Below are 25,518 nucleotides of genomic sequence, written 5' to 3'. Positions count from 1 at the left end.
ACAGTTTGTTGCTATTAATGACCACCGTTCACCATCTCTTCATGCCTCATCAGGTGTGCCCCAGGGTAGTGTACTGGGGCCATTGCTTTTTCTCATTTATATCAACAATATTGTCAATGTCATAACACCTACAGTACAAATTAGATTGATTGTGTTTTGTTTTATGATATTTACTCTCTTCATGATCAAAACGAACTTAACAGTAATCTTTCCAATATAGATCAGTGGTGTAATGAATGGGGAATGACCCTCAACGTAGACAAAAGTGTCTGTATACGTCTGACACGTCAAAAAAATCCGCTAGACTATATCTACAAACTAGGACCGCCATCACTGAAAGAGGTCACTAGCTATAAATATTTTGGCTTGACCATAACTAACAATTTATGCTGCAACGTCCACATAGTCAACATATGTTTAGCTGCCCTCCGAAAACTCGGCTTTTTAAGACATAAACTGCGTAACTGCCCTTCAAATGTGAAGCTTCTTAGTTATTTTTATCTTGTAAGACCTAAGTTCGAATACGCCAGCACAGTATGGGATCCTTACACTAAGTTTAATATTGCTGCGAACCATGCATTGGGTTTGTTTATTTGTGTTTTGTTTTTTCGGCCTGGCTGCGCCGGCCTGTGCTATCAATGTTTTCACAGTGTTTTAAACAAACGGTATCACAGCGTTTCGAACAAACGCTATCACAGCGTTTCGAACAAACGCTATCGAACAGCGCTTCGAGCGTTCCGAACGAACGGCGTTTCGAACAAACGCTGTCACGGCGTTCTCGATACAATTCGACTATTCGAGAAACCCTCGCGCCGAGGGATATAAATTCCCGCACAGCCGATGCCGCGACATTCGCTCGCCGACGCTCACTAGTGTGCCCGTCGTTTTGCCGGCCGCTGCTTCGCCGCCTGTGTATTCTTTCAGTTCTAAGGGGAGCACAGGTTCGCTCCAATAAACTTGTTTTCCTTATAGACAACTGCGTCGTCCTTTGCTGCGTGACATCTGCGAGAGGTGCGGGGTACATGAACCCTAAGCCATTGCCAAGCGGACAAGCAAGCCCAACACGACAAGCACGCCCAACTCGTGTCAGCCGCCGACAGCAAGGCCTTCTGCCAGAGTTTGGACTGCTCCCGGATAAAAAAAAGGAAAGAAGACGTAAAAACCACGATGATCAACGCAGGCACCATGACCAGCGCTACCAACACTCCCGTCGTTCTGCAACAACCTCGTGAGCCCCCATCATTCCGAGGATCTCCTGGTGAAGACCTGGAAGAGTGGCTGGAGAAGCTGGAGCACATCCGCATCTTTAACAGGTGGGCTGACGAAGAAACGTTTCGTCATGTCTTCTTCTATTTGGAGGATGCAGCTCGAACGTGGTTTGAGAACCATGATGGCTCGCTAACCGACTGGACTGTCTTTAAGAGCGAATTCCCCAAACATTCGCTACGGTTGTGCGGAAAGAACGAGCCGCCCTTTTGTTGGAGACGCGAATGCAACACCCTATCGAAGGTGTTGTACTGTTCGCTGAGGAGATGAAAATGCTGTTCCGGAGAGCTGACCCTGAAATGGCAAAAGATAAGAAGGTGCGCTTTCTGATGCGGGGAGTTAAACAAGAGCTCTTCGCTGGACTCATCCGCAACCCCCCTAAGACCGTCACTGAGTTCGTCACCGAGGCTTCGATGATCGAGAGGACCTTGGGTATGCGTTCGCGGCAATACGATTGACCACTCAACACCCTTTCGGTGAACCCGGTAAATGCCCTTGGATTGGTGACCGAAGACTTGCGGGAGACCATCCACGCCGTCATTCGCGAGGAACTGGGGAAATTGTTCCCCACAACGCTGCAACCCTAAGTCGCCCCCCTCTCTGACGTCGTCCGCGAGGAGGTTCAGCAAGCACTGGGAAATTCCACGCCGTCGGAAGCATCTTGCGAACCACAAGCGATGACCTACTCCGCTGCTGCTCATCGACCCCGACCTGTCCCAACCCGTTATCAAGAGGCCCCGCCGTACCGCCGCCTAATGTCGCCCGCCCGACCCCCTGTAACCCGAAACCAGGCGCCCAGGAAGACCGGGGTGTGGCGAACGCCAGATAATTGTCCGCTGTGCTACCACTGCGGAGAGGCCGACCACGTCTACCACCGCTGCCCGTACAAGAGGCTGGGTTTGCGTGGGTTCTCCGTCGACGCACCCCGCCCGCGAGTCGGCCAGCGCCCATTTGAGATCGAAGAATACCTGTCGAACACCAGCCGTGGACCATCCCGTTTCAACCGTTCGCCGTCGCCCTATCCCCCAACCGTCGCAGCAATGCTGACTTCGCCCGTGGAAGGTCCCCCAGCCCAGGAGGGGGAAACTAAAAGCAGCAACTTCTGGAGGTGAAGTTGCACAACGGCGGGAAAATGAAAACCCTCCAACGACGCAAGACCGTGATTCACGACATGCCCTCATCCCGACGACCCGACAACACCCTGACGAGACCCCCAAAAACGACGACAGCTACGCTGCGCGACGCGTACCAGAAATGACGAAGCCTGCCGCTGAGAAGACGACGATGACGACGCATAGTGCCCGACCATCAACACGCGCAAGCCGCGATACGACGCCCCGATGCACCCGAAATTCGAGAAAAGCGGCATCCGACGTCCAGTTGTCCATCGACGGCCTTGACGTAGTCGCCCTCATCGACACGGGAGCCGACTACTCGGTCAAGAGCGGGTCATTCGCGTCCAAGTTAAAAAAAGCTACAACCAGACGAGATGGTCCGCACATACGCACAGCAGGAGGCGACCTCGTGACCCCAAGTGGAATGTGCACATCGCGCGTCGCCATAGACGGCACTACGTACCCTTCAGAGTTCGTCATTTTGCCTAACTGCTCCCGCGACGTAATTCCCGGAATGGACTTTTTGACGGACAATGGCGCAATAATTGATCTGCAGACCAGGTCGATAACGTTTTCTTCCGATCACTCCACGACGCCGCAGCCGAACCTCGGACACCGTGCTGCTGTAAGGATCGCCGACGATCACGTCACCCTGCCACCCCGCGCAAGCTTGATGATCGCCGTCTATTGTGAAGGTGCTGCTCCTGACGTCGACGCTATGGTGGAGACTGACCAAAGGTTGCTTCTAGACCGCGGTGTGTCTGTCGCAAGAGGCATTGCGCGGTTTAAGCAACGCAGATCCCACGTTTTGGTCACCAATTTCACCGAGGAGTACCAGCATCTAAACAAGGGCGCTGCAATTGAGTTCCTCGAAGAAACGCAAGAAGCGAGTCAAGTGATTGCGGTCGCCACCTTTCAACGCGCACGCGCAGATGCTTCCAGGCTGCCACATCCTTTCGACGTGAACCTGGCGCTGTCACAAGAAAATCGGGACAGATTACTAGAGTTGCTCCGTCGCTACAGCGAGTGTTTTTCCTCGAACTCGAAGTTACGTCAGACACCTTTGGCCAAGCACCGGATAATAACCGAAGACGGAGCCCGACCAACCAGACAGTCACCGTACCGCGTTTCTTCACACGAGCGCGAAGCCATCCGGACTCAAGTAGATGACATGCTCAGCGACGACATAATACAGCCATCGAAAAGTCCGTGGGCTGCGCTGGTTGTACTCGTGAAGAAAAAAGATGGGACTTTAAGATTCGCGTTGGCTGCCGGAGACTAAACAAAATCACCAAGAAGGACGTGTACCCCCTGCCACGAATCGACGACGCCCTCGACCACCTCTGCCACGCCAAGTACTTCTCATCCATGGATCTGAAAACCGGCTACTGGCAAATTGAAGTGGACGAGACAGACCGAGAGAAGACTGCATTTATAACCCCGGACGGTCTATACGAGTTCAAGGTGATGCCGTTTGGGCTGTGCACGGTGCCTGCAACGTTTCAGAGTGTCATGGACACTGTGCTAGCAGGCCTGAAGTGGCACACTTGCCTCGTATACCTCGACGACGTTGTCGTATTTGCCCGGACTTTCGACGAACACCTCACAAGGTTGGAATCTGTACTCGAGGCCATTCGTACGTCGGGGTTAACGCTGAAGCCTGAAAAGTGCCGTTTCTCATACGAGGAACTCAAGTTCTTGGGTCACGTCGTGAACGCCGTGGGAGTCCTACCTGACCCGGCAAAAACATCAGCCATTGCGAACTTCCCAAGGCCGAAAGATAAGAAGGGTGTGCGAAGGTTTCTCGGACTGTGCGCATACTACCGGCGCTTCGTCGCAAACTTCGCACGCATTGCAGAGCCACTCACGCGCCTGACGAAAGAAAGCACCCCTTTCAGCTGGGAAAACGACCAAGAAAAGGCATTCTGCGAGCTGCAACAACGCCTGCAAAACCCGCCCGTGCTCGCTCAATTCGACGAAAACGCCGAAACGGAAATGCACACGGACGCCAGTGATATCGGTTTGGGTGCCGTCCTCGTCCAAAAGCAAAGCGGTTACGAAAAGGTAATCGCCTATGCAAGCCGTGGTCTGTCGAAGGAGGAGAGAAACTACTCTGCCTCTGAGAAAGAGTGCCTGGCTATCATATGGGCCATTTCCAAATTTCGCCCATACGTCTATGGTAGACCATTTAAGGTTGTGACAGACCATCATGCGCTGTGTTGGCTCGCCAATTTGAAGGACCCCTCTGGCCGTCTTGGGCGGTGGAGCTTGCGCCTGCTAGAGTTCGACGTTACAATACTCTACATATCCGACAGGAAACACTCCGACGCCGACTGCCTGTCCCGCGCCCCCGTCGACCCACCACCACAGGACTCCGATGAAGACAGCGCGTTCTTCGGAGTCGTGACAGAGAGCGACCTAGCCGCCCAGCAGCGTGCCGACCCTGACCTCCGCGCCATGATCGACTACCTCGAAGGACGCAACGTCGCCGTGCCTAGGGCGATCAAGCACAACTTACCAGCATTCAGCCTCAAAAACTCCATCCTAGTGAAGAAGAACTTCAACTCCGGAATGAGAACGAATTATCTACTTGTCATCCCCGCAGACCTTCGTGACAAAATTTTGGAAGCGTGCCACGACGACCCGTCTTCCGGACATCTCGGAACAGCTCGAACGACTACAAAAATTAAGGCGAAATACTTCTGGCCCCGCCTTACATCCGATGTCACCCACTACGTCCGGAGCTGCCGTGACTGCCAGCGACGAAAAACACCACTGACGAGACCCGCCGGACTTCTGCAGCCGATCGCCGTCCCAACGAGGCCCTTCCAACAGATCGGAATGGAGATCTCGATCCGCGAACAAATAAATTGTCGTAGCGACAGACTACATGACGCGCTACGCAGAGACCACCGCTTTTCCTAAGGGAACTGCACAAGAAGTTGCAAGGTTCTTTATTAACCAAATTGTGCTGCGGCATGGAGCCCCTGAGGTCCTAATCACGGACCGCGGTACGACCTTCACTGCGGAGCTCATGCAAGGAATCTTACGCTACAGCAACACAGATCATCGAAGAACGACGGCGTACCACCCCAAACGAACGGACTAATGGAACGGCTGAATAAGACAATCGCGGATATGCTGTCTATGTACGTCGACGTTGAACATAAGACGTGGGACGAAGTCCTCCCGTACGTCACGTTTGCGTACAACACGGCTATCCAAGAAACCACGCAGATGACACCGTTCGAGCTCGTCTACGGAAGACGGCCGACTACGATGCTCGACGTCATGCTTCCGCAGAAGACGACGACCTCAACGCCGACGTCCAAGGATACCTCCAACGTGCGGAGGAGGCCCGCCAGCTCGCTCGAGTTCGTATAACGGACCAGCAACTGGTGGATGCCCGACGCTACAATCTCCGACGCCGAGACTCCGAGTACCATCCTGGAGATCGTGTGTGGGTTTGGACTCCCATTCGGCGACGTGGACTCAGTGAGAAACTTCTACGACGCTATTTCGGACCCTACCGGATTCTACGACGTGTTGGCGAACTAACGTACGAAATGATCCCCGATGGTGACTCCCGTACATCACGACGACGCACGCGGCCCGAAGTCGTCCATGTGGTTCGCTTAAAACCTTTCTACGGACGATGACGAACTTTCATTTTAATTTGTTTGGACTGTCCCTTATGTTAGCATCGGGTCGATGCACTCTTAGAGGGGGGCGTAATGCCGCGAACCATGAATTGGGTTCGTTTATTTGTGTTTTGTTTTTTCGGCCTGGCTGCGCCGGCCTGTTCTATCACTCTTTTTACAGCTTTTCGAACAAACGACTCGCCTTGCAAGCCCGATGCAAGCAGCGTCTGTTAGTTAAAACCCGAGTGCATGAGCTGGACCATCTTTCACTGGATTGATCATCCAGCGTCCCACAACTTGTTGAAGACAACACTTCTCCTAAATGGGGGAGTAGCGTCTCAAAGACTGGTGTGCGGACGCACACCTATCGCGCTCCGCTGCGAATGCCAATTCTGACCGGTCAACGGCCTCGAATCTTCCTGAGCTGCACGGACCCTCTTCCGTGAAGTTCACCTGAACATTTCGACACCTGGTTCACCAAGGTGGGCTCGTTTTTCATCATTTTAGAGGACTTTTCGCTGCACCAGCGAGCTAAGCGTAGGCGAGGTTAGGCCTGCCTCCCCGCCTACGGCGCTCGCACGCCAGCTGCGAAATGCCGCAGCAGATTGCCATGAAGAAGGACGAAGTCACCCCTGAGGAATTACAAGGAAACGGATGGTTCTCCTTTCTAAAAAGACGGCAAGAATCGCGAGCGAAGTCACTCGCAGCCCGCCAGCCTGGAACGCAACGAGGCGCGACAGCGACGCCTAACGCTACTCTACGACGCGTCGCAGCCGCGAGCCGACTGCCGGCGAAGCCACGTAGTCACAATCGAGTCATCGTGCGACCGGGAGGCGGCCTCAACGTGCAAACCTGCAGCCCGCACAGGATTCTCGCCGCACTAACCATGGCAGCTCAGCTAGCGCCGTCGGTAACGGAGGAGGACATTATTTGTCCCAACTCAATGCAGAACATTTTTGTCGTCAGTACGCCCAGCGCTACTAATGCAGCAGCGTACAGCCGAGTAACAGAGATCATCCTCACCGACCAGAGACACCCGGTCACGGCCTACCTCTCGCCTGCCGGTATCACGAGCCGAGGCGTGATTTGCGGCGTCGACACTGACTTTGACGACGCCGCACTCAACCGCATGCTAATCCAACCGCGCAACTCAAGCCTACTGGGAGCGCGTCGCATCAAGAACACTGAAACTGTGATTCTGATCTTCAACGGGCTCAAAGTGCCCAACTACGTCTACTTCGGCCAGGTCATCTACCGCTGCACGTTGTACAAGCGCCAAATAGACACCTGCCGTACCTGCGGCCAAGTGGGCCATCGCCAAGACGTGTGCCCCACTCCTTCAACCAAGGTCTGCGACCACTGCGGTCACTTACTAACGGACAACCCACACGTGTGCAACCAACCAGTGTGTGCCTTATACGGTGAAGCACACCGCACGGGCGACCGCGAATGCCGACATCGCTACCAGCTGCCTTACCTGGTGCGCCGTCGTCGTCAGCGCCGTCGCCGACGAAAGCAAGCCCAGCAGCAAACACCCACCCCAGCAACCAGCCCGGTTCCTGCCAAGACCCCCAAACCGCAAGGACCTCCTCTAGGCCCACGAAATCCAACTCCCACTGACCAGCCTACCTGGGCCGACAAGGTGGCATGCAAAGGTGAGGCCCACGCAGCGCAGCGTCAGGGACACTCGCCACAGCAACCTGACCCAGAACTAGCACAGTTAAAACGCATGTATGCGGAGCAGGCTAAAGAAATCCAATCGCTTAAACAAGAGCTAGCAAAACAACAGGCTCCCGAATCGCGCGAGGGTAGCATTATCAGCGGCCCCGTCTCGATACGCGGCGCTAAGAAACGGGCAGGCCCGACGCTCCAGGCCGAAGAGCAATCCGACTTTGACCGGTTTACAGCCAATATATACGCGATACTAGAGCAGTACCGCGCAGGGACCACAGCCGAGTATAGCGCTTTCAACGCTAAACTAGAGAGCATGCAGAAACAACTTATCAAGTTGGCTGCATGGCCAGCGCAAATGGACGCGAGGACTAAGGTGTTGGAGGAGGACCTGGCACGCAGTAAGCGCGCTGGGCTAATACCTAGACCTTAAAATGGCGTCGTCACAATCATTCACAATTTGGCAATGGAGCGCAAGTACCCTCCGTACGCGGAGAGAAACGTTACAACAATTCATTGGCTCTATGACCCAACGACCGGCCGTCATTCTCCTGCAGGAAACGCGTATCGACCGATTCGCTCTTCGCGGATACTGAGTCAAGGCCGTCTGTGGGAACAAAGCTCGAGGAATAGCCACTTGTGTGGCTAAGCCTTATGCTTACACGACACATGCAGTACGCCCAGACCTCAAAATAGAGCATCAGATGATAGAGATTATCCCCAACGCTCACATTAAGCAATCGGTATTTATCCTTAACGTGTACAGTTCACCTTCACACAGCACAGAAACATTCACCACACTACTAACTAAAGCGACGCAGATAGCAGGCAACCATCCCCTCATCATCGCGGGGGACTTCAACGCCCCCCATGTAGAATGGGGTTACAATCGCACAACACAGAAAGGACGCCACTTACAAACACACATCACTCAACACAATCTCATGTTACTTAACGACCTCTCTATCCCCACACACATAGGTAACTCAGTGTCACGAGACTCATCCCCTGACCTGACCCTAGTACGCAACGTTTCGAACCCCACATGGGTTAATCTGCAAGCTAACCTCGGTAGCGATCACTTTATCTGTAGCACAACAGTCAATATAGGCAGCCTCGAGCCCAGAGACTTTAAAGTAGTAGACTGGAACTTCTTCAGACAAATACGCAAACAAGACACCAACCATTACTCTTCACTCTCTGAACTCTTTGCGAGACTACAGCGGGACGTAAAACAAGCTACCAAAAATATTTCTACAACACGCAACATAGACCACATGGACAGCCACCTCGCACATCTCCTGGAGGCTCACAAAAGTCTTCAAGAAAGATGGAGAATGCATAAACTCAATCGTAGGCCACGAAAAGAATTGCATTGCTCAACCGACAAATTGAAGAGTACAGTCACACACTAGCTCGCAATCAGTGGAATGAGGTGTGTAATTCGCTTGACGCACGCATGAGAAAGGGTCTAAAATGAGACCTTCTCAGGCATCTGCTCGGCGACAAGCCCACCAAGTCAGAGCGACGACTATCTCTAGATAGACTGTTACACAAAGCGCGAGGACAGCAACTTACCGACGCGCAGATTTTAGATGCTACAGCAGCCCGGTATCTATGCACAGAACCTACCTCACATGAAGACTATCCACCTTACGCGGGGGCCACAGACGACCCATTTGAGCAGGCTATAACTAGCGCTCAAATACGCGCGGTTATAGCGGAGCTCAATACTAAGTCAGCCCCGGGTCCTGACGGAGTCACCAACAAGCTACTCCGCAACCTGGCTGACCATGACATTGAATCACTAGCCACCCACATGAATGAGGTTTAGGAGCAAGGGAGCGTACCGCCAGAATGGAGGGCCGCGACCGTCATACTCATTCCCAAGCCGAACAAACCCCTGGGACTCGACTCTCTACGACCCATCTCCCTCACATCCTGTGTGGGTAAGGTCATGGAGCACGTCATTCTCCGTCGAGTCACAAAATATTCAGAGCGAGAACACCTCTTCCCATTCAATCAAGTAGGGTTCAGGCCGGCTATGGCCACGCAGGACGTACTTCTCATGCTGCAGGAGACGTTACTTAGAGTAAGGAGCAAAGACCTCCGAGCAATCCTAGCTCTTGACTTAGAGAAAGCTTTTGATACCATAAGCCACGCTCATATACTACACGAGATTCAGGAGGCAGGCTTAGGCCGCCGTTTCTACGAATACGTCCGCTCTTTCCTAAGAGCCAGAACGGCCACACTTAAAGTTGGGGATCTCAAGTCACACGCCTACAACCCAGGCCCGCGCGACACCCCGCAAGGGTCGGTGCTCTCACCGTTTCTTTTCAATTTACCCCTCAGGCAACTTTTGCAAAAGCTGAGACACATCGAAGACGTAGAACACGCGCTCTACGCTGACGATATTACTATTTGGTGTACTGGAGGGAGCGATGGACAAATCGAAGCGAGCCTTCAGGAAGCAGTCACTGCAGTACAAACATTTTTAAAGCCCACGGGCCTCAGACTATCGGCATCTAAGTCCGAGTTGCTGCTTCTGCCACCACAGTGCGGCTGCACCAAAGCCGAACCTACCATACACCTCTCCACAATGGATGGCTCGGTTATCCCGATAGTGTCGTCGGTTCGAATTCTGGGCGTTACCCTACAGGGGAATGGCAAAAACGACTTACCGATCACACATCACACCAAAACAGCTGAGGCAGTCATGCACCTCGTCCGACGCGTCACTAATAGACACGCAGGACTCACAGAAGAAAGCTTACTACGCATCTTTCATGCGTTCTTAATGTGCCACGTTCACTACGTTGCCTGCGCTCACCCGTGGAGCAAAGGCGATGAAACTAAAGTAGACAACCTCATCCGAAAATGCACAAAACGAGTACTTGGTCTACCCATGTCCACAAGCACGCAGCGCCTGCTATCCCTTGGGGTACATAACACGTTCCGAGAAATCATCGAAGCACAAAGAATGTCCCAACTCATGCGCCTGTCTTCGACAGCTGCGGGTCAGGAACTCCTCTCACACATAGGTCTTCCTATCCCAACTCAAGTCAACGAAGCAGAACCATTACCGCAACACCTTCACGCTAAAATCACAGTGCTACCCTTCCCCAGGAACATGCACCCGGTGCACAATCAGGCTCGAAGAAGGGCACGAGCTCAATCCTTACTAAAAGCAGCCAACCTACACGCGACAGACGTGGTTTTCGTAGACGCCGCTAAATACGTGGACAAACCCTACTTTGCAGCTGTGGCGGTCGCCCCAGACGGAAAAGCTCTTAATGCTCTTACCGTAAAAACTCGGAAAGCCTGCGAGGCTGAACAAGTGCCCATTGCCCTCGCTCTAGCACTCCCTCAGCGCGAAACAATATTTACCGACTCTAAACCCGCTGCACTGGCATACCGCCGCGGTACACTTTGCCAGGCGGCATTAAGAGTTCTAGCATCTGTTCAGATAACTGTAGATAAGCATATCCACTGGCTCCCTGGTCATGAAGGGATCAACGTTCAACAAGGGGTCCCCAACGGTAATGAGCTGGCCCATAACCTCGCGCGTGATCTTACGTGCCGCGGGGGGTCGCGGTCTGGCTCACTGGCCGGGGACACCGACACGCACCGGGAGCCACTCCTATCATATCATGAAATTTGCTCGCACTATAAGTTATTTAGAAAGGGATTCCCCTCACCTCACTCAGCACTAAATAAAGCACAACAATTAACGCTTCGACTGCTGCAAACGCACATTTACCCCAGCCCCTATATCTACAGCAAATACCTACCAGATATAAGGCCAGAATGCCCCAAATGTCAAAATTTAAGGTGCGATGTAAATCACATGCTGTGGCAGTGTCCCGTGCTAAACGCTAGCTTCGGGTCCCCTGCCACCGAAGACGACTGGTTCAACCACCTCAGGAGCCCCGACAGGGCCCTTCAACACCAGGCCGTCCAGAAGGCCCAAAAGGTGGCTGGCGAGCTCCGACTCCCAGTCCCCACATGGGCGGAGCCACCGGGCTGGCCCCCGTAAGGGGTGCCCAGTCCCCTTCAGGACCTTCATTAAAGTTAATTCTCTCTCTCTCTTTTCGAACAAACGCTAACACAGCGTTTCAAACAAACGCTATCACAGCGTTTCGAACAAACGCTATCGAACAGCGCTTCGAGCGTTCCGAACGAACGGCGTTTCGAACGAACGCTATCACCGCGTTCTGGATACAATTCGACTATTCGAGAAACCCTCGCGCCGAGGGATATATATTCCCGCACAGCCGATGCTGCGACATTTGCTCGCCGACGCTCACTAGCGTGCCCATCGTTTTGCCGGCCGCTGCTTCGCCGCCTGTGTATTCTTTCAGTTGTTAGGAGAGCACAGGTTCGCTCCAATAAACTTGTTTTCCTTATAGACAACTGCGTCGTCCTTTGCTGCGTGACAGTATTGATAAAATTGAGCGAGTTCAAAGGAAAGCAGTTCGTTTTATATACAACTATATATACAAGTTCGTTTTATATACCATCTGATTAAGCCTCCGCACAAATGACTGCAAATGACATTCAGCCACTTGCTTCGCGCAGACTCAAACAGCGGCTTGATTTACTTTTCTTGTTAATAATAAACTCGCCATTGATTCATCACCGTATCTATCTTTCCTATAGTCAAGAGTCCGACGGAATCCCGTCTCGTCGGGGACAAACATAGTGCAAAATAACAAAAACAAAAACGCTGTTTTTTTAAAGTTTTGTGTATTTCACCTTGGTTGGTGTTTTTGTTTTTTTTGTTTTTGTTATCTATCTTTCCTGTCAACTAGGCAGACCCGACATCTATCTTTCCTATCAACTAGGCAGACCCGACATCACCATCCCAGTTTGCTTACCACATATTTCGCGAGAACTGATGTCTTTATGTATTTTTTCTTTCCACGAACAGTGTCTGATTGGAACAAATTATTTGATCCCCATTCATTGTGAATTAAGTAGAGTGAATTGCATTATGTATGGTGCATGTTATTCCTGTTGTTTTTTGTATGTGATGTGCCCTTCCCGCTTGGACCATTTATGGTTCACAGTATGTACTAAATAAATAAAATAAAATAAATAAATTAGGTGAACACCACTTACAGTGCACAAATTGAAAACTTGCAGTGAATACCTTGCAGTACATACCCGTATTATTCTCACACAATATTCTTATTCAACATTTATAGAACTAAATCGCAAATAATTGAGAATGTTGAAAGTTGAAAGCCTGCAGCCTACGAATGAAACTCCAATCATCTGAGACTCAAAATCTTCTGCTTTTAAACGAGCACAAATACTTTGATTCTTTATTGAGCTCTCGAGCTTGTGTCTCCCTCTGTGGATCAAGTGCTCTGGAAGGAAATAGCAAGTGGGTGAAAATCGCCTGGCTGTTCACAACTTGCAAGGAGAAAGACCAATTGAACAAGCCTCAGATGACATAGGGCCAGTAACTGCATATTTTACTTCATGTAGCGTTTTCTCTCTCAGTGCTGTGGCTCTTTGTGGTTCAGCCGAACGTGTTCACCACGATTGCATAGTGATATAAATTTTTCTACAAATCGTACCTGACCTAAGCATGCATTGTTGATCTCTAAAGGTGACGTTTAGTGTGTTTCAAAGCCATGGCTCCTCATCTCTCTGTCTGTGGCTAGCCTGCTTCAGCAGCAGTGTGGTTCAGCCAGCACACATGCAAGGCAAGTCATGGAGCGCTCCTTGGTGTTCTGTGCCGGACGCAGCATATCCATTCAGCAAGACACTGGTATCAACAATTAGGGTGAATGTTGGTGGCAACTGTAGGAGCCCGTTGTGTTTGTTGCATACGATTATTTCCCCTGATGAAGTGCACTTTTGAAAGGTTTTCTTCGTTTGCAATAAGAGATGTCAGCAACAAGCACACTCATAATCCACAAGTGCTTTGTGTCTTCTAGATTGCCCATTTGCTGCTATGCCCGGTATGGTGAGCTGGCTATGTTAGACAGCCTTAAAGTTATGAACATTGGCTGTTGTGTTGCAATGCAGTCTAACTTGTGCTTTTTAGTAAACTTATTTTTGGTCTGCTTCTCGCACCTAGTGTGAAGTCGAAATAGAAGAAAATTTATCGGCTTTTTATGCCTGGCAGAAGTTTCATGCCTTCATCTATAACATTGTAGTTTCAATCTTGTATGATAATAAAATATATTTTCATTCTTCACTGTTTTTGTGTGTTGAGGCTTGTCATTGGCTTCTGAAAATACGACATCTCTAAATAAGAGCACATAATTTACCACTGTACATTCTTGCATGTAGCATGGTTGTAACAATGATCTGTATCTTTATAAGTTCCAGCAGTAATAAGAGATCCTATGCTCTACGGTCATGTACAGTGTATCAAGAACAGAGCACAGAAGATCAGCAAGTATAAAGGGACTTCCTGTGACTGTTCTCCTGCTCAAAGTTTAAGACAGCAGAAACAGCACATTGTGATGTCAGGAGCAGTTTGAATTATATACGTAGTAACATTCTGCGCAGCTGCAACTTAACTTCTTAGCAGTGCATTATTCAGCACTTCCTTTGCTTGCATTTCAAATTATTTAATGTTTGCATGGAAGATACCAAACTATGACACTAATTTAAAAGCTGCTGTAGTGTTAGTGGGCAAATATTTTTGAGCTGAAGTTTTTAACATGCGTGTTAAGTGCCTGCGTGTCTCTGCATTTACCTGTCATAAATCACAGCATCCATGGTTGGCGATGGTAACTGTGTTTGAATTCTTTGTAGTACAAGTAAAGCCATGAATGCGGTTATCTTGTATTTAGTCGATGTATTCTTTCAGTGTACACTCATTTGTATAGCACGAATGATGCCATGAGTGTATAAGCTCTGGGAAGTGAATCTATGTGGATTATTTTATTTGGAAGGATGAGGATCATCACTACTTTTAGTATATCGTAACTGTTGATTTCAGTGCTTGTGTATTGTTATCCCACTGCTCATCCGTCTTTCAAAGGTCTACTTTTCTGTTTCTACTGTGTAAGTGTAACTTTTTAATGTATTTTTTGCTCGGATAGGTTTATTCATAATGTAACTAAGTACTATGCAAGTGACTTGTCATCTATGCAGCTCTATTCAGGCTAGAAATAAAAGTATTTATTTTTATTTGTGTGTAGCTAAAACATGCATTTACTTATCTTTTTCTAGGTGCCTGTGGAATTGTTTAGTCCTACAAAGGTACTGGTATACTCTAATACTGAAGCTGGCATCATAAAATAGTTTGTTAGTGGAAGTAACAATGTGTTTGCAACCATTATTACTATCCTCAGTTGAACTGTGAAAACTCCATGGAATATTATTTACATTTTTTGAGCAGTGTGAAGGTAAATGTTGTTATGTTCTTTTATTGTGGCCCTTGTTTGATGCAAAAGACACATAATTACTTTGCAATGGCATAGTATTAGTTGTTATTTTACAGATATGTGCGGTGCAACATCGCAGTTGAGGCCAGCAACAAGACCTACATGCAGTGCACTGGAGCATCACCTCATATAATAAGTGTACAGTCTTCGCCAACCAGTTAACTGAATTTTTTTCAAACAGACTAACAGACGGCTGTACGGGAAACGTGTTGATGTGCAAACTTTGAAGTCTTTTAGAGGAATGTTTTCAGGGAACGAAATAGGGTCAATAGCTACCAATATAAACACCAATGAGGGTGGTAGCTTAGAATTGTATTATTCATGTATTGTCTAGAATTTCTTTGCGCTATGCCGCTTTTCAGCCCAAGTGTCCTAACATGCTTTGTAGTGTGTTGGGAATGAGCCAAGCTATGTAAATAAACAGTAATATTGCAGACATGTACGAAATATTGATGCACAGCTCTTTTCTTTAGCATAACATTCTGAAGGGCTTTATTCTCGTGTTTCTTATAAAAACTGCTTGTCATTGGGCAGCATCAGAAACTATGCATCAAGCGTTTCCGAGATGGTTCGAGAAACACCAAGTTCAGACATAACAGTGCTGGTGGATTTCTCTTGTAAGTTCCTTTCTGCATATTCAAAATGAGTATTGGAACTGTTGTTTTATAGCCATTCATCTTAATATTCACACCTCAGTGTATGTATGTATGTATGTATCGGCCTATCTTATGTAATAATGTATGTATGTATGTATGTATGTATGTATGTATGTATGTATGTATGTATGTATGTATGTATGTATGTATGTATGTATGTATGTATGTATGTATGTATGTATGTATGTATGTATGTATGTATGTATGTATCCTTTAAATGAGAATTCGTTTATCATAGATGAGTAAGTGTGGTAATGATTCAGCTGAATTTGTTTTTAGTTCTTTTTCTTCTGAGCTAGTATACGATTCAATTTGTTTTTTACTGCATAAAAATAAATCTAACCTTACACAAAATATGTGCGTTCGAAGAAAGTGTTTCAATTGCCAACGTACAATCATGAGCAAGAAACGGGGTAAAATGTAACCAACCAGTAAAGATTAGTTTAGAGCACAGCTACTCTACATGGCACATCTTGTACACATTGCGTTGGTCGAATATGTCAATTTCAACATATCAATTTCAATCGGAATAAGCAAGCTATCACCCATGGTTGTATATTTGTGTGATATTTATGCATATTGTAATGCTGGTTGGCAATAACTATTAAGGTCACAAACCCAGTCAAGCTGAACACACGAATTTTGCCCATGCACCTTACATCTGTCCTGTAACTGTTGTAAATAAAAAATAAACTTCGGTTGAAACATTTATTGTAGTAACCAAAAGCAGAGTATCTCTCTATGACACAAATCAAGTTGCCATTGTTCTGTTTCGTTCTGGGCCATAGGGGACCCTCTCAGCAGAACTCGATTACCTGCTATAGTTTTTTTTTTAATCATTGATAGCGACATTACACTGAATCGCGCAGCATGACAGATAAAAGGAGAGAAGACACAAAAGAATCACTCTGTTTGTGTCTTCTGTAACTCTCCGTGCTCTTTGGCCTTGCTGAATGTGATGATGCCCGCCAAATTAGCACGAAAACGTGTCCCGACAAAAGCAGTCAACATGGCTGCAAGCAATTAGCTCGCTGCATGTGTAAATTCTCTTCAAAACACCGTGACGACTGATCGCTGGTCGAATATCCAAACACGTGAAAAGTATTATACCAGGTATGATATTGATATTTCAGCACTGGGCACTTTTGCGATAAGAGAAGATGGAGGGAAAAATTATGAACCCTGAGTTATGTAATTTATGAAGGAGCACGGCACAGCACTTGTGGGTCAAAAGGGGAGCGAGCGAAGAAAGCGCGAAAGCCACTTTCTCGAAAAATTAGAACCCGCCGCCACGCATAATCTCAGGCCAGGTAACCTCTTAAAAAAAGTGCTTGGTGACACTGCAGATCGAACCCGTCCATCACAGCAGTGCTTGCATTCATTCTATTGCTGATATATCTTCAATGCTTCGAATGACGCCAAATGCAAAAACGTGTGGTGAAACTTGGTCAAAAATAGAAAAAAATAGATATGCGTTTGCCCAAGGTTACTAGAAGATAGAAACCTCCAAGTGTGTCTGTATAGCCATGCACTTTTTATCTTGTACATTACTGTCATGATGTTGGGATAGCCGGCTCTAACGTACGCTACCTTCTCATAGTTTGCCAAACATAAATAAAGAAATAAAAATATATATCGGCCGCCGACAACGCTAATCAACTATTATGAATTCACTGTCACTAGTACCACTTTCACTAAATGAATACTCAATTTGTTTCCATTATTGTTATTTAAGGAAGATTTGGCTGTATAACTCACAACTCTCCTAATTTACATTGATTTTCTCACATCTAAAGACAGTCGCACTTCATCTCGCTTTATGTGTGACTGTCGCTCCCATAATATGCGTACTCCACTTCTTTCTGCTCTCCAAGCATGCGACGCTGCTTTGCGGAAACATTCCCGGACGCCTGCTGGGCCAGAAAATTGTTTTTATTATCTATTGATTTCAAGCTTTCGTGGAGACTAAACGAGAGTCTCACTCTCTTTTTTTTGGTCCTTTTTGCACGTGTGATAACGTCTCTCGACTTTAAGACTCGTATACACGTCCCTTGCTTTGTTTGCTCACTCAAACAACGCTGGACGAAATGCACTTTCTCGCGTTCGTATGCACGTTCTCGCATTCCGGCTTTATAATAATGCTGCGGTGGATAGAACCAGCGAAATTCCGCTCACAATTTTATTTGATTACTGCTGTTCTCTATTTCTGCACAATTCGTCCGCAGGTACAAAAGTCGCTCCTGTGTCTTGTAATAGGAATATTGTATAAAAGGCAACCTTTTACGTCTAGGTACAAAACACCCTTACGTTCAACACTATACCGTGCTCGATTACAGCGGATTAGTTGAGTTGCAGGGCAGCTTTATTAATTGTAAGGTAACTGGTCGCGTTAAACAAGGGAAGACATTTGAGGCACATTTTCAAACATTGCATGCATCGATTTATGCGTGGTTTAATTTATATGGTGCACCTGGAGTGTTGTTTACTTATACTTGGCGAGATAGTGCATGGATTGTTCGATGGCTTAAGGCCATCGAGCAATTTTTTTTAGCTACAGTCGTTGATGAAAGGCGAGTGCTTGGCTTTGCACAGCACACTAAAACGTCTATTGCAACGTACGCGGCATCCCGTAAGCGCTGTAGCAGATGCTCGCGGAACTAAAACACAGATGCAGCAAATCATTGGCTATCATCGTATACTCTCGATGCTAAACGCTTTGCGTGCTACCTTGATATTATCGGCACACATTTCTTTCTTTCCTTGTTGTTTCATCAGCTATCGTGTTTCCTCCTCACCCTCTTAAGTGCCGAATAAGTTAAATTCGTACCCGCGCTATATTAATCCCTCCAGATAAGAGAATTCTCGGCTAAGATAATGCGTAGTCAAAAGAAAGCTTTGTGAATTCGGCCCCTGGTTCACTGAAAGGAAACGCCAAGCACTCACCCATACGTGATCCATGTCTCGAGCCTGCTGATTCTCGTGGGCAGACTGTTGTAGTCACTTGTAGCTTCGTATCACACCGCTGCCACCAGTTGTAGTAGATCCCAGCGCTGTTCACCAGTAGTCGCTTCGAATCACAGCGCTGATCACCAGTAGTTGCAGAACGGGGTATATCCCGTCTCTTGAAGTAGCATGGCGTAACATCGGGTTGAGCAAACGAACGCTGACAAGATGGGGATACGAAAAACAAACAGGTTCATGACACTATTTGCAATTATTTACAGCATGAGGTTAGGAGTTCACAAACCACGAGCAGGGTGGTTGAACTATTACATGATTCACAGTGACGGCCAGCACTCTGCGGCGTAGTTTTATGCTATTTCGGGCTCCTCTTCCTTGATCCGAACACGAATCACACACACAAAACACCGGCCACAGGCCATCAGTCAATAACACACGGTCCGCCGAATAGTTATTGCATCTCTCAACGCAATGCTCTGAGGAGAGGGAAAATGTGGTTCTCTCCCGGAACAATTTGGCGGTTGGGCTGCTTCTTCCGCCTTTCCTTGGAAGGGCAGCCAAGGAGTAGATACTTGAATTGTGGAGACAAGACCTGTGCCGTCGGTCTGCTTCGCCGTCTCGCTAAACAAACCAGCCCGGAGAAACAGCTTGTAGGGACTTTGGCTCACGGACCGTCTTCTAATGCTTTTGTCGCTTCCCGCTGCTGGATCCGAGACAACTGGGGTTCCAGACGTGGGAGTGATGCCCGGCTATGTTTCTCAGCGACCGCATGACGCCTGCTATCGAAGGTCATAACAGCGCGTTCTTGCTGAGACCGATGGCTTTCGACAGCAGACGTTCGTTTACCTCTCCTGAGCACACTTTTACCGCTCTTAGTTCTGTTTCCTTTTTTCGTTGCCGGTAACAGCCTCTTGCTACAGTTGGGCTAGACTGCAACCATGAAATGATTTCCCTGATGCAGTTTTTCTACAAAAATGGAAGATAAGAACAAAACAAAACGACAGAAAGCGTCGTTGAAATAGCGAGGTGCTAGCGGAAGCCACCAAAGGCCTACCCAGCGACCTGAAGGCAGCCCTCAACACATAAAAAACTTTCATTCTTATATTTTACATAAATGCCTAACACAACTTTATAGAAGTTTAATTATTTAGCCTTCCTAAATACTATTCGAAATGAAGTCTATAGTCATTTAATTATACCAGCGCTTACCGGAGACCTAATGGCGGAGGCATCAAAGAAACATCGAGTTTAGCTTAGTTTTCGAAATTTCGAACACGACGTATTTAGATGGAAAATACATCTACTGCTTGATGCAGTAAGCGCCCATTTTGGTTTTTGCCCCAATGGTTCGTGTTTCAGTACGTCCTATGTACTTCAGTCTATGTTTCACTCTTGCTGCGAATAAGCTAAATTCTTGAGGGTACAGCCATCAGCACCTTTAAATTCAGCGCTCCAACGCAATGCCTCGGCTCACGATGGATGGATGAATTGATATGGCTTTACCCTTTAGATCGGGCGGTGGCTAACGCCACCAAGCCGCAATACTTAGTGAACCAAAAACTAGATTTATATATTTTTTTAAATATTGAGGTTTAGGACTCGTACTTTGCAGTGAAGGGTGTATTTTGTTCTTGTGCCTTGACTTTAGCCACCAAGCAGATAACCTCATTCTAGTTATTTCTACACGCATAAAGTCTATTTTACCTTCCCTGTCCCTAAACCCCAGTAGTTTGAAAAGCTCTGCGCCATCATCTTGAACTATACGGTAAAGCCCTTTAGAGAACACTATGCAGTGTTCGGCAGTTTCCTCTTCCTCTCCACACGCATTGCATACCGTGTCTACCCCTTCTTATTTGGCCCGATATGTCTTGGTTTGCAATACTCCCGTCCTGGCCTCAAACAGTAGAGAACTACCCCGAATATTATCGTTGATCCTTACGTTGCCAATTTCCTGCTTAATGGTTTAGTAGATCTCTTGTGCGGACTTCTTAATAATGCCAATTCTCCACATATTGGTCTCAGATTCATTCACCATCTTCTTAACCAATAATTTTTTTTGGCCCCTGCTGTTTTCTAAGTATATACCAGTCATTATTCTGGTTCGCTTTCTCCATTTTGTATCGACATTCTTCATGTACAAGTAGCAGAATATCTTCCTAGCCCAACGCTCTTCCACCACTTCTCTCAATCGCTTCAGAAATTTTATCTTGCTGCTAGCTTCCCTGCGCTTAAATAATGTCCATCCCACACAACCTTGTACTCCCTCGTTTGGTGTACTCCCGTGAGCTCCTGAGGCAAGTCTACCTATTCCACGTTGCGTAATTTCTAATCTTGTTTGAACTTCCGATCTCATGCAAAAGACCGCGTTGCCGAATGTCAGACTAAGATCCATGACCCTTTTCCGTATTCCTCTCACAACATCATACCTATTGTAATTCCCCAGTGCCCTTTTTCTTCACCACTGCATTCCTGTTACCTTTAGTCGTCACGTATATTTCGTGTTCCCTCAGGTATTCGGTCCCATTGCTTATCCATCCGCCCAGATATTTGTAAAATATCTGTTATCTCTAGCATGACCTCATGTATTCTGAGCTTATCACCTTCATTATAATCAAAAATCATAACTGCTGGTTTTTCATACAGAATTTTGAAATCCAAACTATCCCCATAATTACCGAAGATGACCACGAATCTCTGCAAATCTTCCTTGGTGTCGGCCATTAGCAATATATCATCTGCGTACATCAATGCTGGTAGTGCCTTTTCAATGAGTTTTCCTTGTTTGACGAAGGAGAGGTTGAAGCCCTTTCCCTCTGATTTGGCCTCTAATCCTTGTAGGTACATCATGAATAACAAGGGTGTCAGGGGACACCCCTGCCTAAGCTCCCGTTTTGCTTCTGCAGGCTTGGATAGCTGTTTTCCCACCTCATAACTGCCTTGTTACCTTCATAGATGCCCTTTAAAAGTTTATTGGCTCCATCTTGCACACCTACTGTGTCCAGTATTCCCCACAAGTACTCTTGAACCACACTATCGTATGCTCCCTTGATATCCAAAAATGCTAGCCACAGGGGCGCGTGTTACTTTTCTGCTATTTCGATGAACTGTGTCAGTGAGAACAGATTGTCTTCCAACCTCCTGAGTTTACGAAACCCAATCTACAGTTTCTCCCACACTACCTTATCCTCTATCAATGCCTGCACTCTTTCCTCTATAATCTGCATCGCCAGCCTGTAGACCACTGATGTCACTGGTATAGGACGGTAGTTGTTTATGTCAGCTTTGTCCCGCTTTTTTTATAGATCATGCTCATCCTGCTACGTTTCCATCCATACGGGACTTCACCAACAATTATTGTTTTGCTCACTGCCTCTCTCAAAGCCTGCTTAGATATTGATCCTAATGCCTTTATCAGCATAGTTGGAATGTCATGTGGGCCTGCGTATGTACTTCTAGAAACCCTCTCCTCAGCCCTTTCCCACTCTCGCTGTGAAAATGGAGCCATTGCGCCACATGATTCCTTCGTGTCTAACGTGGTGCATAAAGTACTTCTTTATTGAAATTTTCCCTCACCCTTGTTCCTATATGTTCAATAGCTTCACCCCCTTTTAGCCTAGCACCTTGAGCTGTAGTTATAAACCTCTGCTCTAGGCCCGTCTCCTTTCTTAGGGAGTTTAGATGGTTCCGAAATTTCGCAGCTACCTTTCTATCTTTTTTTATGTACTTTTGCCAGCCACTGAGCTCCCTTTCTTCTAATCTTTTCATTGATCAGAAGAGATGCATCTCTTCTACAGCTTAGAAAGATTTCCCATTTTCTTTCAACATCATCTGCCGGTTCACCTCGCTGCTTAGCATGTCTGTGTTCCGTAGAGGCTTTCTGACGTTTTGCTATGGCTCTCTTAACTTCCTCATCCCACCAACTTGTGGGTTTGTGTCTTCATTTTCGGGGTGACTTGTCACGTGCCTTAGCAAGCTCTAGCTGAAACAGAGCTTGCTAAGGCACGTGATTACATTCCTGTATGTCCACACTGTTTTATCCTCAGTGATTACTTTCTCAATCGGTTTAGTGGCTATTTCAATTTGTCTTTCTGAATAGAAATTTTCCTGTAGTTGCTCATCTTGTCTCCTTCCCAATTTCACTGCTCTTCCAAAACTTAGCTTGACACGTTTGTGATAACTACCCAGACTTCTGGAGCCTCCTTCATCTATGTGTATTCCCCTGAGCTTATCATACATCCGATGTGACATCAGTGCGTAATCTGGCGTCGTCTGCAGCCTTCCTACCTTCCATGTTATTTGCCCTTCACATCTCGGTACTGTCGCAAATGATCAAATCATGCATTTCACACATATCCATGATCATTTTTACTGTTGGGTCGGTATATCATCGATATCTTCCATGTGCGCATTCATATCTCCTAGTATATTTGTCTCGCACTCACCTCCTAACTCCTCAATGTCCTTTGATAAACACTCTACCACTGCCTGGTTTTCCTCTCTGGCCTTTGCTCCCTACCACAAGTGCACCAAACCTAGGAGTGTCATTTGCCCTGCCCCTTTCATTTTAGCCATAAATGTTTCTTGCACTCCTGCTTGATCTTTGCCAGTCTTTACTTTTATGAACAAATGCCCCAATACCACCCCACTTTATGCTGTCTTCTGTTATATTACAATATTTCCACGCTTAGACCGGATTGTTAGGAGGTTGTTCCATGCCCCTAAGATGTGTTTCTACAAAACCGTAGTATACCATCGGCCTCTCCACTTTTAGCTGTTATATCTCTTCCCACTTCAACCTGTTCCTGCCACCCTGCATGTTATTATACCCTATGTCTGAATTGGCTCGGCGCTCACGGCTACGTCTATTTCAGCCCTGGACTCTACGTGTCTTAGAAAATGGTGCAACCTTGGAATCGTATCTGTCCATACCACGTGTCAAAGAGTCTGCCTGGTTGTTTGCCTCGTTACTAGCTATCCTGCGCCCCAAAAAGCCCGCGTGCCCCCCCCTCCTCCCCCAAAAAAGCTATTGCGCGTCTTGCAAGTCACCAACCCACCTCATGACCTAGCCGCCCAAGAAGTGAATTCTGTCTCGTTGAAAACCACCCCACCTATGTACCTCTGTTTATTTCCACCACCTCAAAGCTTTTCTTTCGACGCATCTGCCATATCTCTTGGTTTGCGTTGGCAACCGCTCTTTGCAGGTTGTCGTCACTCACCCGTATCTCCGGTATCGTGCATATCACTACCTGTACCTGAGAATAAGTCGCGCGCACCTTATCGACCCCTTCCCCAGTGTGGTCGCTAGTCCTGCCGTATCTTCCTTTATGACATCGTTTAAACCGCCTGAAATTATCACGAGGTTCCGTCTATAAGCTTTAGTTTTAAGTTTTGCGCTTGCTTCCAGCTTGCCTCCTGGGAACGTCCCTACAGCAACCCTCTTGTCACCACTTACCCTCTTTTTGGTTGCTCCTGCGCATCAATTCAAATTAGAGTCCCCGGCGTTTATCACACGCTGTGACTTTTCTGCTGGAGCTTCCTGACCTGGGGTTTAGTTGCACCTGTGACGCCGGCTGCCTTGTCTCCTCCCAGCCCCACCACTACTTTACTGAAGCTGGTCCTTGCGACAATTGAACCCGATGAACCTGTTTTTAGGGTCGAAGCTCCTTAAATCGGCTCCCATACGACCCTCGTAGTCGTAGTCGTAGTCGTAGGGTGTAACAAATGTTACATTTTGACCTGCAAGGTGGTGCCGGTGGGCGATTTGTCCTGTGCTTTTTTGAACAATAAAAAGTTCACGACGTGTGCGTTAAATAAAAGCCGAATTCTCCTGTCTCTCATTCCCCATTAGCAGCCATTGGCATGTACATTGAGCACTATCTGACAAGAAAGGGTTGCTACGTTATACTCGCTGGGTGTAACTTCCTTAGTTTTAGAAAGGGTTAGCGAGCGTAGGGCCGCAGTGCCACGAATACAGTGAAGTAGTATGTACATTGAACTCGAGGTGGTTAAAGGTGGGAAGTAGATCCGAAGCACAAGCCGTAAGAAAGTGTGCGTGTGCCAGCTCTCGTTTAAATCTTGGAATGTCCGCTAGATGGCGGTGCTTCAATAGGGGGATTATATGATGAAAAGATGCGAGATGATGGCACTTAGAGTGTTGAATAGATGGACGAACGGACACACAGACAGATGCATGAACCGACGCAGGGGCGGATGCATGGACGAACGCAGAGACGGACGCAGGAACAGACGCACGCACGGACGGGCGGATGGATACATGGACGGTAACACAGATGGACGCATGGATGGACGGAAGCAAGAAAGAATGGACGAACTAATGCTTCGCCAAACTCTCCATCATTCACTCAATAAATATGCTGCCAGTTTTTTCCTAACTTGCTTGATCTTTCTTCTGCGCCATTCTGGTTGCCAGTGCCCTACTGTTCTCTCCGTCAGCCGCTCCTTTGTTCACCTTGACTAGTGCTTCCTCGGCGGACTCCAGCCTTCTTCCCATTGCCCTCGTTTTCTCTTGCTCTGTAGCCAACGCAGTCTCCCGCTCAGTGATTTTCATCAGCAGTTCACTCTGGGCAACTATCGTTTTCGCTATTTTTTCCTCGACCTCACATTGTCTACACTTCCTGTCAGCCTCCTCTTCATTTGCTTCTGCAATCGGGTCCATTTTCGAACCAGCCCCGCATCCTGAACACTTTACAGCTTTTTTAACACTTCGACTGAGGTCAGTGTCATCAAGCGTTGAAAATTATATGCTTGCTGCAGCTAGGGATAGATGTAGAACGCG

General features: G+C 47.6%; 2 protein-coding genes across 12 annotated transcripts in view; one reads left to right on the top strand and one right to left on the bottom strand.

Moving 5' to 3' along the window:
• LOC142796196 (uncharacterized) overlaps positions 1–25,518 on the bottom strand; it is a 214,030-nt gene that overhangs the window by 14,334 nt on the left and 174,178 nt on the right. The gene's annotated exons all lie outside the window — the stretch shown is intronic.
• LOC119169161 (uncharacterized) overlaps positions 1–25,518 on the top strand; it is a 153,016-nt gene that overhangs the window by 69,672 nt on the left and 57,826 nt on the right. For 2 of the 11 annotated variants that reach the window (XR_012893612.1, XR_012893613.1), the window contains one exon: positions 24,927–25,114. The exons of the other annotated variants lie outside the window; for them this stretch is intronic. The gene's annotated coding sequence lies outside the window, so the exon portion shown is untranslated. Of the gene's footprint in view, positions 1–24,926; positions 25,115–25,518 lie in introns of those variants that run through there. 11 annotated transcript variants of the gene reach the window in all.

This window comes from Rhipicephalus microplus, chromosome 2 (genome assembly GCF_043290135.1).
Source record: "Rhipicephalus microplus isolate Deutch F79 chromosome 2, USDA_Rmic, whole genome shotgun sequence".
NCBI classification, from domain to species: Eukaryota; Metazoa; Arthropoda; class Arachnida; order Ixodida; family Ixodidae; genus Rhipicephalus; species Rhipicephalus microplus.
The sequence above is the reverse complement of the archived record's forward strand: the minus strand, read 5'-3'. Positions and strand labels throughout refer to the sequence as shown.